The sequence below is a fragment of the Microtus pennsylvanicus genome, chromosome 7 (genome assembly GCF_037038515.1).
Source record: "Microtus pennsylvanicus isolate mMicPen1 chromosome 7, mMicPen1.hap1, whole genome shotgun sequence".
NCBI classification, from domain to species: Eukaryota; Metazoa; Chordata; class Mammalia; order Rodentia; family Cricetidae; genus Microtus; species Microtus pennsylvanicus.
This window is the reverse complement of record NC_134585.1, coordinates 114,030,500-114,043,434: the sequence shown is the minus strand read 5'-3', so window position 1 is coordinate 114,043,434 and position 12,935 is coordinate 114,030,500. Positions and strand designations below refer to the sequence as shown.

Genomic DNA, 12,935 nt, shown 5'->3' with positions numbered 1-12,935 from the left:
GAGAATATAAAGAACACTTCTGGATTTCCTAGGCAGATGCGCTTAAATACAAAATGAAAGAGTCATAAAGGAAAAGTTTTAATTTCCTAGGACACAAACTAAACTCAAGAGAAATAAACCTGAAAGGAAGAAACTGAGTAGAATGTAACCGCAGAATGTACGGCATGAAAACAGGGCAATGCCCTACGTAAAGACATCTGGCAAAAAAAAATAAGGCAAACGAAAGAAGAACTCAAAAATTAACAAAAGAAAAGAAACAAGACTCAGTCACTACCTAAGAAAACACACTCAACTCCAGCATCCAGAGAAAAGCCAAGTAAAATAACAAGATTCCACTACTATCTGCCAAGTCCCCAATAATATGTTTAGATTTTATTACATTATTTGTATATAAATGAACATATATACCACAGCATGTGATTATGGGGTGATTCTCTCCTTACACCAATGGGTCAATCAAGATCAATCTTCAGGATTCACAGCAAGTGCCCTTAGCTGCTGAGCCATCTTGACAGCCCAACAAGTGAGTGAGTGAAAGACAAAGAGAAGCGTGGGGGGGGGGGGAGGAAAGAGAATCATCTATCTATCTATCTATCTATCTATCTATCTATCTATCTATCTATCTATCTATCTTCCATTCATCCGTGTTGCTACCTACCTACCTACCTACCTACCTACCTACCTACCTACCTACCTATCTTCCATTCATCCGTGTTGCTAACGATTGAACCCGGGACCTTCAATATGCAGGGTAAACATTCTACCACTGTACTATATCCTCAGCTGTCTCAAGCATTTTAAAAGGCACACTATCCAATGCTTACAATATAATTCATAACTGTTAGGACTGGAGGTAGATATCAAAACTTAATATATGACTCTAGTTCTGGAATTAGTCTATAATATGACCTAAAAAGCATAAATACAGGTGTTAAAACATCCACTATAGAATTGTTTGCACTTGTAGAAAGTTAAACATAGCCTGAACTATCTAGGGAAGTTGATAAAGAAAATGAGTATAAATATAGTACAGTACATGATAATTAAAAAGAACCACATGTCTGTAATCTCACACTGAAGGGTATCTATTTTTACACTGCTAAGTGTGAAAAAGGAGCAGGCTCAGGATAATATTTATAGTCTGACATTGCTAAAAATTATATATTAAAGAATGTTAGGGTACAAAGTCTTTGAAAAGAATTACTAACGATTATCTCTGGGCAAAGGCTTTGAGTTTTAACTTCATATCCATAAATATACTACCTGAGCACATGTAATTTCATGTAACTCAAAATCAACTTCTACTGTAGAAAACAAATGGGTGGAAGGGCTATCATTTACACCGTAAGCAATACATTGAATGTTCCTATACATCACATATACCTTAAACGCCATTTTATTTCATTGTTTTTCCTGAACTCATAAGCAAATGTGTTGATAATTTTTAGCACAATGTACACCACTAAAACCACACAGTTAAATACAGAACTTTACAGCAGCCTAACAGAGTTCACATCAGTCCCTAACGAGAACCACTTCTCTGATCTCTAGAGCTACACTTTCTAAGTTCTTGAATATAAAATGTCCATCACCTTTAACTAAGATCTATTAACTTAATGCTGCTAAGAACTGTTCTCTTGCTTTCTACCTAAATATGTAAAGGAAAGTTCCTTTGCTTGAGAGTCTTAAAGTTAACTGAGTATCATAGAAGATGGTTGGAGGAAAAGACAGGCTTATAAAATGATAGCTCACTCAATTTTACACTGAATACATCTGCGACTACATTTCTAATAGGTAACAATATAGAACATGTATGTCCACATTTAAGAATCTTATGGTGGTCGGGGCTGGAAAGATGGCTCAGCGGTTAAGAGCATTGCCTGCTCTTCCAAAGGTCCTGAGTTCAATTCCCAGCAACCACATGGTGGCTCACAACCATCTGTAATGAGGTCTGGTGCCCTCTTCTGGCCTTCAGGCACACACACACAGAGAATGTTGCATGCATGCATAAATAAATAAATATTTAAAAAAAAGAATCTTATGGTGGTCAAACAATGATGGGCTATATGGTAAATTATACTTTTTTTGCTAAAAAACTCCTAACATTAATATTTTATGATCACAAAAGCCATAACAGTCTAAGAATATAAATACTTAAACAATACAGAAATGAATGAGTGGAGAGAAGAGTTGCAACGGATGTGCACAATGGGCACTGTTTAGTACAAAGCGTAGACACAGCCGTGCTCCATCTGGCGAGGAGCTATTCTGAAACAAATGGGTCAAAACGCAGGCACAATACTGCTATCAATTTTACAGTTATGTCAGAATTTCTTTTTTTAAAGATTTATTATGTACACAGTGTTCTGCCTGTATGTTTGCCTGCTTGCCCGAAGAGAGCACTAGATCTCCTTATAGATGGTTGTGAGTCACCACCATGTGGTTGCTGGGAATTTAACTCAGGACCTATGGAAGAGCAGCCAGTGCTCTTAACGTCTGAGCCATCTCTCCAGCCCCTATGTCAGAATTTCTTTGATTCGTACAGAACTGCTGCATCTTCCCTCTCCCTCATCTTGTCTCACACTCCACCAAAAAACTTAAGTATCATGAGGTTTATCTGCTTAATTGTTGCTTTCCTCCACAGCTCTTGGTTTTCTTTTGATTTTCTGGTCACCATCCTAGTGTTTATCATCTTTAATGCTCATTACTGTCTAGCTTCTCAACCATGGCATATATCATTGCCCTTCCAGCCTGATCAGCTCTAGGCACTGTTACATGGATGGGGCCTGCTTGTTGGGGTTTCTGTCCCACCTGGTACCCCACAGCCAGCAAGCCCCAAAGAAAATCACACAGAGATCTCCATAAGTTATAAGACTGATTGGCCCATTAGCTAGGGGTACTTATTAGCTCTTGTAGCTTATATTAACCCATTATTCTGATCTATTTTTGCCATATGGCTCAGTACCTTTTTCAGCTGGCAGGTCACATCCTGCTTCCTCGGTGGTCTGCACAGGACTGGGAGGAATCAACTTTCTCCTTCCCAGAATTCTGTTCTCATTGCATCATTTTTACTTTCTGTCTGGTTTTCCCGCCTACACTTCCTGCCTGGCCAATCAGCTTTTATTTAAGACATGATTGACAGAATACATACAATTCTCCCGCACCAAGGCACCCTCCATAGCTGTGACTAACTGGAAGATCTCTTTTTTCTTGCTCTCCATAGTTAGACCTATTATATCTTCAATCCTACATCTTAGTCTACATAGGATTTTCTGAAGAACATTCTTAAATAAACTCCTAGAAACATTATGCCACACAAAATACCTTGCTGTCTGGAATGCTTTCACTATATGCCCAGTACATTTTATAGTGTATGAGTGTTAAGTCCAAAGACAGAAGCAATTTCCCCTCCGTGTCCTGAAAGTGCCACCCTCCTATACAAAACCTGTCGCCATTTTGCAGCTTCAGTGTATTCCCATTTTCTCGCATTCAACTTCACTTTTCAAATTTTTAGAGTCTTCATTTTAACACTAGCTACATTTAAGTATCACACCCTGGTATTCCAGGCACTATTCAAACTAAAGATTGGTTATTTTCCAGTTCTGGGATAATTATTTTCTGTTATTCTCAGCGATTATCTCCACTCTCCACAGTTCTCTCTCACATTATCCAGATCCAGGTAAAGTTTAAGGCCAAGGAGTTCTACGGTGATTTGCTACTTAGCAGCAGACAACTAGTATTTTGTCTTTGGGGGCTAAAGGCCACATAGGAGATTACTTTTTGTGCCATAATGGTATAGGTCACTGAAAAAGAGTTGTGTAGCCTTGGCTGTCCTTGAACTGGCTCTGTAGACCAGGCTGGCCTCAAACTCACAGAGATCCACCTGCCTCTGCCTATCATCTTCTTCATGACTACTTGATTAAGTGTTCTTTCCTGAACCTAAAGCAGAGTTCTGAAACCTAAGTCCCCATTGTTCTACCTTATCTCCCCCAACAGCCAGGGAGAAAACAGAGAAAACTGAAGGCAGGAAGAAGACAAGTCCTTCATTGTCTGCACTCTCCCTTATCCTTTCAACTGCTAAGAGGACGGAGCACCTCTTCTCTACGGCAGTCCTCTGGCCGGAACCCTGACCTCAGCAGCCTCTTCCCATGAGGGATCTCCCTACTTATTTATAACTTTTACCTTCCAATTGTGCCTGCCTCTTAGCATTTGATACACATGGATTTCTTAAAATAATTTATCAATCTTTCTTGACTATTACACTCCTGTGTGCTACCTATTAGGTGTGCTCACTAAAAGGGAAAAATTCTGAGTGATGCCAACTTTCCAACTGCAGTGGAGTGATAAACGGTGTTCCTCACTGAACCTAGAAATACTGAAGGAAATGGCTGAAAGGGAAGGGATTACAACTAGTCTGCTGAATTTTGGGATGCTATTACATATCTAAATGGAGCTAACAAAAAATGCAATCAGGTAAAAGGAAATCCAGGGAAAAGCTAAATTGGGCGACACAAGTTAATCTCAGGCATACCTACTAACAGACACTGCTACTATGGAGATAATACGAACATTTAAAGAATAGGGGACAGGGGAGGTCACAACAGACATTGCAGATCAGCAAGCACGAGCAAAAAAAAAATGAGGCATGGTGCAATGTCCTGGAAGGTGGCACACACAGAACAGTAAGAGCATGACCTCTGCAGCTATCAGTCTGCTTTGCTAACCCCGCTCTGCTCTGTGCTCACTACCTGCATCACCTTGTGTAAAGGACGTGATTTTCTCCGCATTTTATTTTCTCCACCAACAGACAGGAAAAGAAAAAGAGCATTTACCTCATGAGTTTATCTAAGTTGCAGATCAATCAATGAATCAGCATGGACTATTCAGAACTATGAGCTGTTCATTAGGCAAACATGAGAGAGGCAAGTCTGAAAGTGAGATGATAACTAAAATTTCTCTTCACTCTCTCACTATACATTTCCTGAATGGCCTCAATGTAGCAAGCCTTGTCCTAGGCACTCAGGATAAACAGCGAATAAAACTTACAAAACACTCTGCCTTATGGATCTTGTATTATGTTGAGAGATAAAAAAAAATAAGTAAGATAAAAGAGCAAACAATAAGGACTACTATGTATCAGATACTATTTCAAGTACTTTATACATAATAAGCCAATTCATCCTTACAATAATACCATAAAGTGTATTACACTGCTACTGTCCACATTGTACAGAGGAGGAAACTCAGATGCAAAGTAGTTAAGTAATCAATCAGGTTACAAAGCTAGAATGTAGCAGACATGAGTCAAACCCAGCTATTCTGCTCAAATTCTGTGTTCTCAGTAATTATCCAGGAACAAAGGAGTGTACAACCTATGGATCTGGTAGTCAGGCTAAGAGTAACATTTTAGATGAGGTAAGCAGGAAAGACTCTTATCTCTAAGGTAACTTAAATAAAACCATCTGTAGAAAGTTGTTGTAATAAGATTGGCGGGCTGGGCTGCGTCCGCCACCTGGCTAGCTTTACCCGAAATAATTACACGGAAACTGTATTCTTTTAAACACTGCCTGACCCATTAGTTCCAGCCTATAATTGGCTAGCTCTTACATATCGATCTAATCCATTTCTAATAATCTGTGTAGCTCCACGAGCTGGCTTACCAGGAAAGATCTTAACCTGCATCTGTCTGGAGTGGGAGAATCATGGCTACTCTCTGATTCAGCTTCTTTCTCCCAGCATTCTGTTCTGTTTTCTCCACCTACCTAAGGGTTGGCCTATCAAATGGGTCTAGGCAGTTTCTTTATTAATAAGAAATCACTCCCACATCAGAAAGTGAGAGGGTGAGCCATATGAGTATCTTTGGGAAGATTGGCCTAAGCACAAGTGGTAGGAACAATGGCTCTGTGATAAAAACTTGCTTGCTAGACTCAAGAACCAAAGGGAGTTGTCAATGAAGGTGGACCACAAAAAATAGGAGAGAGGTCAAAGAAGGCTATGAGGACTTTAGCTTATACTCTGGATAGTAATAAATAAAGTCACCATAGAATCATACAATGTAGCACAATTTGTAAAATAAAAAATTACTGGCTCTTATATTAGAATAGATTGAAGGCAGTCTCAGGAAGACCAATTAGGAGTTGCTGTTAGTTTATCATCACTATTACCAATACTTAAAGAAACAGCTTTAAAGGAAGACTTATTTTTACAGTGTCAGAGATTACAGCTCATGGTCACTGACTCCACAGTTTCTGTACTGTGGCGAAAAGACCAGGGCAGGAAGCCTGTAGCTGAACCCTACTGCTGACCTCATGGACATCAGAGAAGAAAATGGGGCCAGACACAGGGTAGATCTTTCCAAGGAACGCCTGCTGTGATCTCCTCCCTCCAATTAAGTCCTGTGCCTACTTCTGTCCACCTCCCAGTAATGCTGCACTGTCTACACAAGGGCTTTATCAATAAGATAGGTCAGAGCCCTTGGGATACACTCTTTTCACACAAACACATTTGCTGGTAACCAAGACTTTAGCATAGGAGTCATTTTAAAGAGCATTGTTTGTAACTAATCCATAAAAAGTACAGTCACGAAAATATAAATAAAAGGGAGTAACTCAGCTCAGGGTAAACAGTACCTAGATTCCAAGTACATTTCAAAAGTAAACAGAAAATAATTTGCTGAAGAACTGGAGGTTGGGTGTAAGACAATGAAATAAAAAATAGCACTAAGATTTAAGGTATAAATAAGAACAGAAAAGTCATTAACTGAAACCGAAGAACTAAAGAAACAGCTGGTGACATCAAGAACTATAAAGAACTGGGTTATGATATTCACGTACACTTGAAGTGGTCATTGGACATTTCAATAACCGGAGGTCAAGGATAACAGAAGACTGGCCCTCTAAATCTGAGATTTGTCAGTGTTAATGTGGCAATTTCCTCACAAACAAAACCGTCTTATTCTGGGAGGAGTTAAAACAAAGGATATTCTAAAAGGAGGTGAAACATTCCATCTTATAGAAAAGCTCCTTAATAAGCTCAGGAAGTAAGCAACTTACAGACTTCAGGAAATCCCTAAAACTGACCAGATTTATTAGCACTCTCATTCTCCAAGCATGTATAAGCAGGCAGAACTGCTGAGAGACACTCTCAGACAAGCTGAATTTCTTAGAAGAGGTTCAGGCTGGGCCACCTAGAAGAAACAGAGACCGGCGAAGCTCCCTAGAAGCAGGCAAGCAGTGTAGCACAAATAATAAAAACCCAGAGACAGATACTGGGGTTCAACATGAAGACCAGAAAAGCAAAGTGACCAGCCACGAGCTTTTACTTATACCTCAGACGGAAACTAATGATACTACCTACACGAATCCTCAGACTGATACTGAGAGTTGTCTCCTCCTGGCTTATATTCTTCTCTAGTGTTGGGATTAAAGGCAGGCACCACCACTGCCTGGCCTCTATGCCTCACTAGTGTGGGTGGTGGGATTAAAGCTGTGTGTCATCACTGCCTGGCCTGTATGCCTGGTTACTGTGGCTGTTTCGCATTCTGATCTTCAGGCAAGTTTTATTTATCAAAATACAAATAATATACTACTCTAAAGCAGAGCTGCCTGGAGAAAGCAGAGATGCTTGGAAGAGGCTCAGACCACCTGTGTTGCCTCAATGAAAAAGTCTCCAAGCTTTTGAGTTACCTGCAAGTTGTAAAATACCCTTGAAGTTCCCATGAGTTCTTACCATGCTGCGGTAGGCTTTTGGTGATGCAGCTGTCTTTGAGTCATTTCTGCCCCTCACCCATTTTTCTCTAGGTAATCACAATAAAATTCACCTTCAGTGGTATCCTTATTTTAGTCTGTCCTTGGTCCCCTACCTAGGGTAAGATAGTATTTATCTCCTCAGAAATAGTGTCGCCCAACAGTCAGAATGTAGATGGTATTTCATACCACAGCACTGTGAAGACAGCAAAGAAAATCAGGGATAAAGAACAAATTCACAAAGACTTGAGTACAGCTAAGTGAGACTAAAAGAAAAGCAAAAGAATGGCCTAGAAAGCAAGTTTTTCAAGAAAATAAACAGATGCTGAGGATCTTAGTTTTCCCAGCAACTATGACCATTGTGATGAAATTCAAAATTTTTCTAAGACATCATATATCTGGATAGTGTACTCAACAGTTCAAAACAGAACATACCTTTCTTTCAATTTCAGTTCTGATTATCATTATCAGTGTGGGTGTGAGGTTATGGTATGAACATATGACTGAGGACAAGCTCCAGGAGCTGGTTCTCTCCTTTCACAGTGAGTTCTAGGGACTGAGCTCAGACAGTCAAAGAAATGTGCTGAAGACAAATTCAAGAAAACAATATTTTGGTGAAAAATAACACTGTGGAATGGTAATGTATCACAGTACAAAGTTACAAAGGAGTACACTTCAGAGCTAGTGTTGCCATCAGGAAAGATTTATTAATGGTAAAGAAGTAGTAAAGTGGAAAACAAGTAAGCTCCGCATCACGGCAAGCAGTCAGAGGCTTTGTCTGTTATTGTTTTTCCATTTTTAAAATTTTATTTTATGTGTATGGGTGTTTTGTCTGCATTTGTGTCTATGAACCACATGCGTACAGTTCCTGCAGAGTTCAGAAGGTGTTAGATCTCCTGGGACATGAGTTACAAATGGATGTGAGCATCCACGTGGTTGCTGGGAATTGAGCCCAGGCTCTCTGGATGAGTACCCAGTGCTCTTAACCACTAAGCCATCACTCCAGCCCCAGTAACTATTTTAAAGTAATATTTTTTTTTAAAAAAAAAGGCTTTTGCACTTTGGCATCATGTGCCAATTTCTGGATTTGTTATAGATATAAGAAAGGATTACCAAGGGAGGGAAATCTAAGAATTCACAGATAGTATTAAAGGAAATAAAACAGAAGGGAGAGGATGCAAGTCTTTATTTAGCTCTATGGGACAGGAAATGTGGTTTTCTCTCTATGAACTCCTGTCAGGGTTTACTGATGTAACAAATTACTTAATTCATGGGAAATGGTCTCAGTCTTCTTACAGGTCCACTCAAGTTCTCCCAGATACAGCCAGGGAGAAAAGTGTAGGAGCTGAAGATTCAAGGTCTACCTAAGATCTAAAAGTATAACATCACTCAATGGTCTGGCTTCTTGACTTGAAGCACTGACTTGGGACTGCCTATGTGGCAGATCTGATGAAGCATGCACTACAAGAGTCTTCTGATACCTGGAAACTGAGGATGAATTTTAAATCACACCAGTGGCTTACACAGCCATCTCAGCAGGCCTGGCAGTCTGGGGGCGGGGGATGTTCCTAACAGAAGCTCTTTCTAGAAGCAGCTCCAACCAGAATTCTAGAATACAAACTAGTGTGAAGCACTTTCAAATATAGTGCCTCACAAATATGACCCACACGTGCTTCAGACTAAAGAACTCTCCAGGAGAAAGAGTAGAGGCACAGGAGTTCAACCCCTTATTGAAACTGTTATGCAAAAAAGCCAGGGTTTGTATTGTAACTGCTAACGTTATACCCATTCTAATCTTTCCACAATTTTAAAGTTAGTAATATAAAACTTAATGAACTGGTAGTGACTGGTTTCCTAGATTGGTTTCACTTGAAATCATTAAATGCCCTAGGCTAATCATTGTACTTTAAAAATGAGAGAACTGAAATAAAAAGGGAAGAGAACCAATGATTTGCCTATAAATTTAGGTTCCTTGCGATATTCTTTTAAATCTGTTGCCAAGTCCTTATCCTGAGAATAATTACTAGCAATTACTCTCTGATTGCTATGTGCATATCAGACATTATCATCACTCTAATTATAATACAGTTAGCCAAAGCTGAATGGTTAACTTTCAGTTCAATTAAATGTTTGTTTTGCAGCCTATTTATAGATATGACAGATGTATACTGCTCAAAGATAATTATGGAATTTGATACTTTCCAGAGCTGATATAAAACATACAAAAACACAAGAAAGAACAAATCAGACAATTTAGTAGGGAATGCAGCTGCTAGCGGAATATGAGGCCAGTTTGCTAAGGTTTTAAAATCTGTCTGCCAAAACACCCGGTGAACAGTGCTTTCTGTAGCATTCTCAAAATTAATAACTGCTGACGATGAATATATTGTAAAGTAATTTCAATTTACTTTGTGGAGAAAAACAGTGGCAAATGAGTTCTTTTTGTTAGGGCTTTTACCGTGGTGGTCTATGCGTGGCACCAACGGTGCCGCTGGCACCACTGGAAGTGTGCTAGTCAGTGATGTTGGCTGCGGCCAGTGGGTGACGTGAGCACTACCTGTTCCTGAAACTGCATCACCAGGCCGAAAACCCTGCAAACTCCTCTCCATTCTCTTCATCCACTGTATTGAGCTGTCATGTAAAACCTCTTTTGGTCGAACTATGACAATTCCAGGAACTACAGGAATATGGCAATTAGGAGTAAAGAAACCTGTTTCTCTAGATTCTCAACTGCCCTCCTTGTGGACCTGGTAATGGCCAGTCAGGAGAAGTACTTAGAGATGGCCTAACCTTTAACTGACTGCTCACTGGTTACCACCAGTAACAGCCAACTGCAAACCAAAAAAAAAAGAAAGAAAGAAAGAAAGAAAGAAAGAAAGAAAGAAAGAAAGAAAGAAAGAAAGAAAGAAAACTCTTCAACCCTTGCACTTGCCCTCTACTTACCCCAGCGTCTAAGCAGACAAGGCTCTGATTCTCAGAGACACCTTATCTCACCACCCTCCCCACTCCCTGCAAAAATATAAAATAAGGGGGGCCTGGACCATCTTCAAGTTGTTCCTTCTCTTGTCTTTCCTTTTCCTAGACCTTCAATTTGGTTTTGTTTTGAGACATGGTTTCACATAAAGCCCTGACTGTACTAAGACTCACTCTGTAGCTCAAAGTCCTCCTGCCTCTGCTCCTGGACTGCTGGGTTACAGATGTAATCTAGTTCTACTTCTCTGTCACTAAAGCTTCTGCTTGCCTCCACCTGCATTCTATCTCTACGAATCTGAGACTGGCATAAGTGCAAACACACACACACACATATTGATATGATATATGTGAGTTTGTGTTGTGTGGCTGTCTCTATTCATTTAGCATAATGTTTTCAATGGGGTCACATATATTGTAGCATGTATCATTTCTTTTTAAAAATTACTGAGTAATAATATTACACTGTATGCTTATACCATATTTTGTTTATTCATTCACTATTAAGCCACTTGGATTACACCCATTTTCTGCTTCTGTAAAAAAAAATACGTAAAGCTAGGACTAATAAAGAAAAGAGGTTTATTTAGTTCACAATTTTAGAGATTCAAGATCATGGTGTCAGCATCTATTCAACTTTGGTGAAGGCAATCTGACTATACTACAACTTAGCAAGCAATCCTCTGGGAGCTGGTAGATAGGGGCGGGTTTACTCTGCAACAACCCATCCTCATAAAAAGAGCAAGTTAAAAAATAAGCCTGAGCTCTTGGCTGGGTATACCTGGCCTAGCTCTGCAGTTAGCACCCAGCCCCTATTCTATCCTTTGTGTTACAGATACCTTTTGTTGCCCATGTGAATCTTGTCTGAGAGTTTCCTATGAATACAAAGTCAATGCAAAACTTGGTTAAGAGGAAACCTGGAAATGCCAAGAGAAGGCTACAGGGGGCTCAGCCTCTTTGAACTGAATTGCTTTCCCTTTGCCTCTTGGCATTCTTATTTCCTCCTGTTTATGCATTAGCTAGTAGATTTCCATATCTCAAACAAAATGAATAAAGCTTCCAAAAATACAGTGCCAAGTGCAAATACCTGATTCATGAGGTACCATGGTTTTCCAGGTTTCCAAGTAACCTGGAAGTAACCCAAGCAAGAAGACAAAAACTACATGTTCTCTGTCATATGCATGTCCTAGGTTGTTGGTTACAAACACATGGGGAGAAGGGTTAAATGTGGTTGTGGTGGTTTGAATGAGAAATGCCCTTTGCCTTCATAAGCTCATGTATCTAAGCACTTGGTCCCCGGCTGTTGGTGCTGTCTGGGGAAGATATGAAACCTGAATAAAATGACAAGGAAGAATTTTCAAAAAAAAAAAAAAAAAAAAAAAAAAAGCTACCTCTTCCACACGACCTGGAGACTGGGATCCAACGACTCAATGACCTTGTGCCCGTGTACCACTGAAAGTGTTCCAGTCAATGACAGTAGTTACACTCACTACCCATCCCTGGAAGCTTTTCACTTCCTAAATGCTCCACTACATCACCTTTGTGCCAGAGCCTCCAGCAACTGAACCTCTAGCAGAGCACAGCTCCTGGCTCTAGGAACACTTGGACATAAGCACCTGAGTCTATTTTCAGTGCATTTGGTGGCTACTCATTAGGATATTCGGACTGCCTTTTTGGAAACTGCCCCGGTTTTACCCTGGCTGCAAGGTTTTCTGTTCCCACCAGAAACGACAAGTGCTCTAATTTCTCCACATTTGCCAAGGCTTACTTCTGAATACAGCCACCCGAGAAGCTGTGAAATGGCAGGTATCTCACAGTGGTTTTAATTTGCATTTCCATAAAGACACAAACCGTTTTCATTTACTTCTTTCCCATCTGCATATCTTCTTGGGAAAAATAACTATCCAAATAACTTGGTCTATTTTTCAATTATGTTGCCTTCTTGTTGACCTGTAGGAGTTAATATATTATAGAAACATATCCCCACTATATATGTTACTCTTGCTTGGTAGGTTATCTCTAAATCACAATAGAGTCCTTCAATGCACAAAAGTTTTAATTTCTATTTAAGTCTAACTTACTTTCCTATGGTACTGGTATCATATTGAGGAATCTATAGGCCCGGATATTCATCTAAGGGTATTGTAGTTCAGGCTCTTAAATTTGGTTGTATTTTTAAAATCCATTTTAAAATCAGTTTCATAAATGATACAAGAGTTT

General features: G+C 39.7%; 1 protein-coding gene across 2 annotated transcripts in view; it reads right to left on the bottom strand.

The window, feature by feature from the left end:
* Positions 1-12,935, bottom strand: part of Man1a2 (mannosidase alpha class 1A member 2) — a 128,996-nt gene that overhangs the window by 36,971 nt on the left and 79,090 nt on the right. The window lies entirely within an intron of this gene.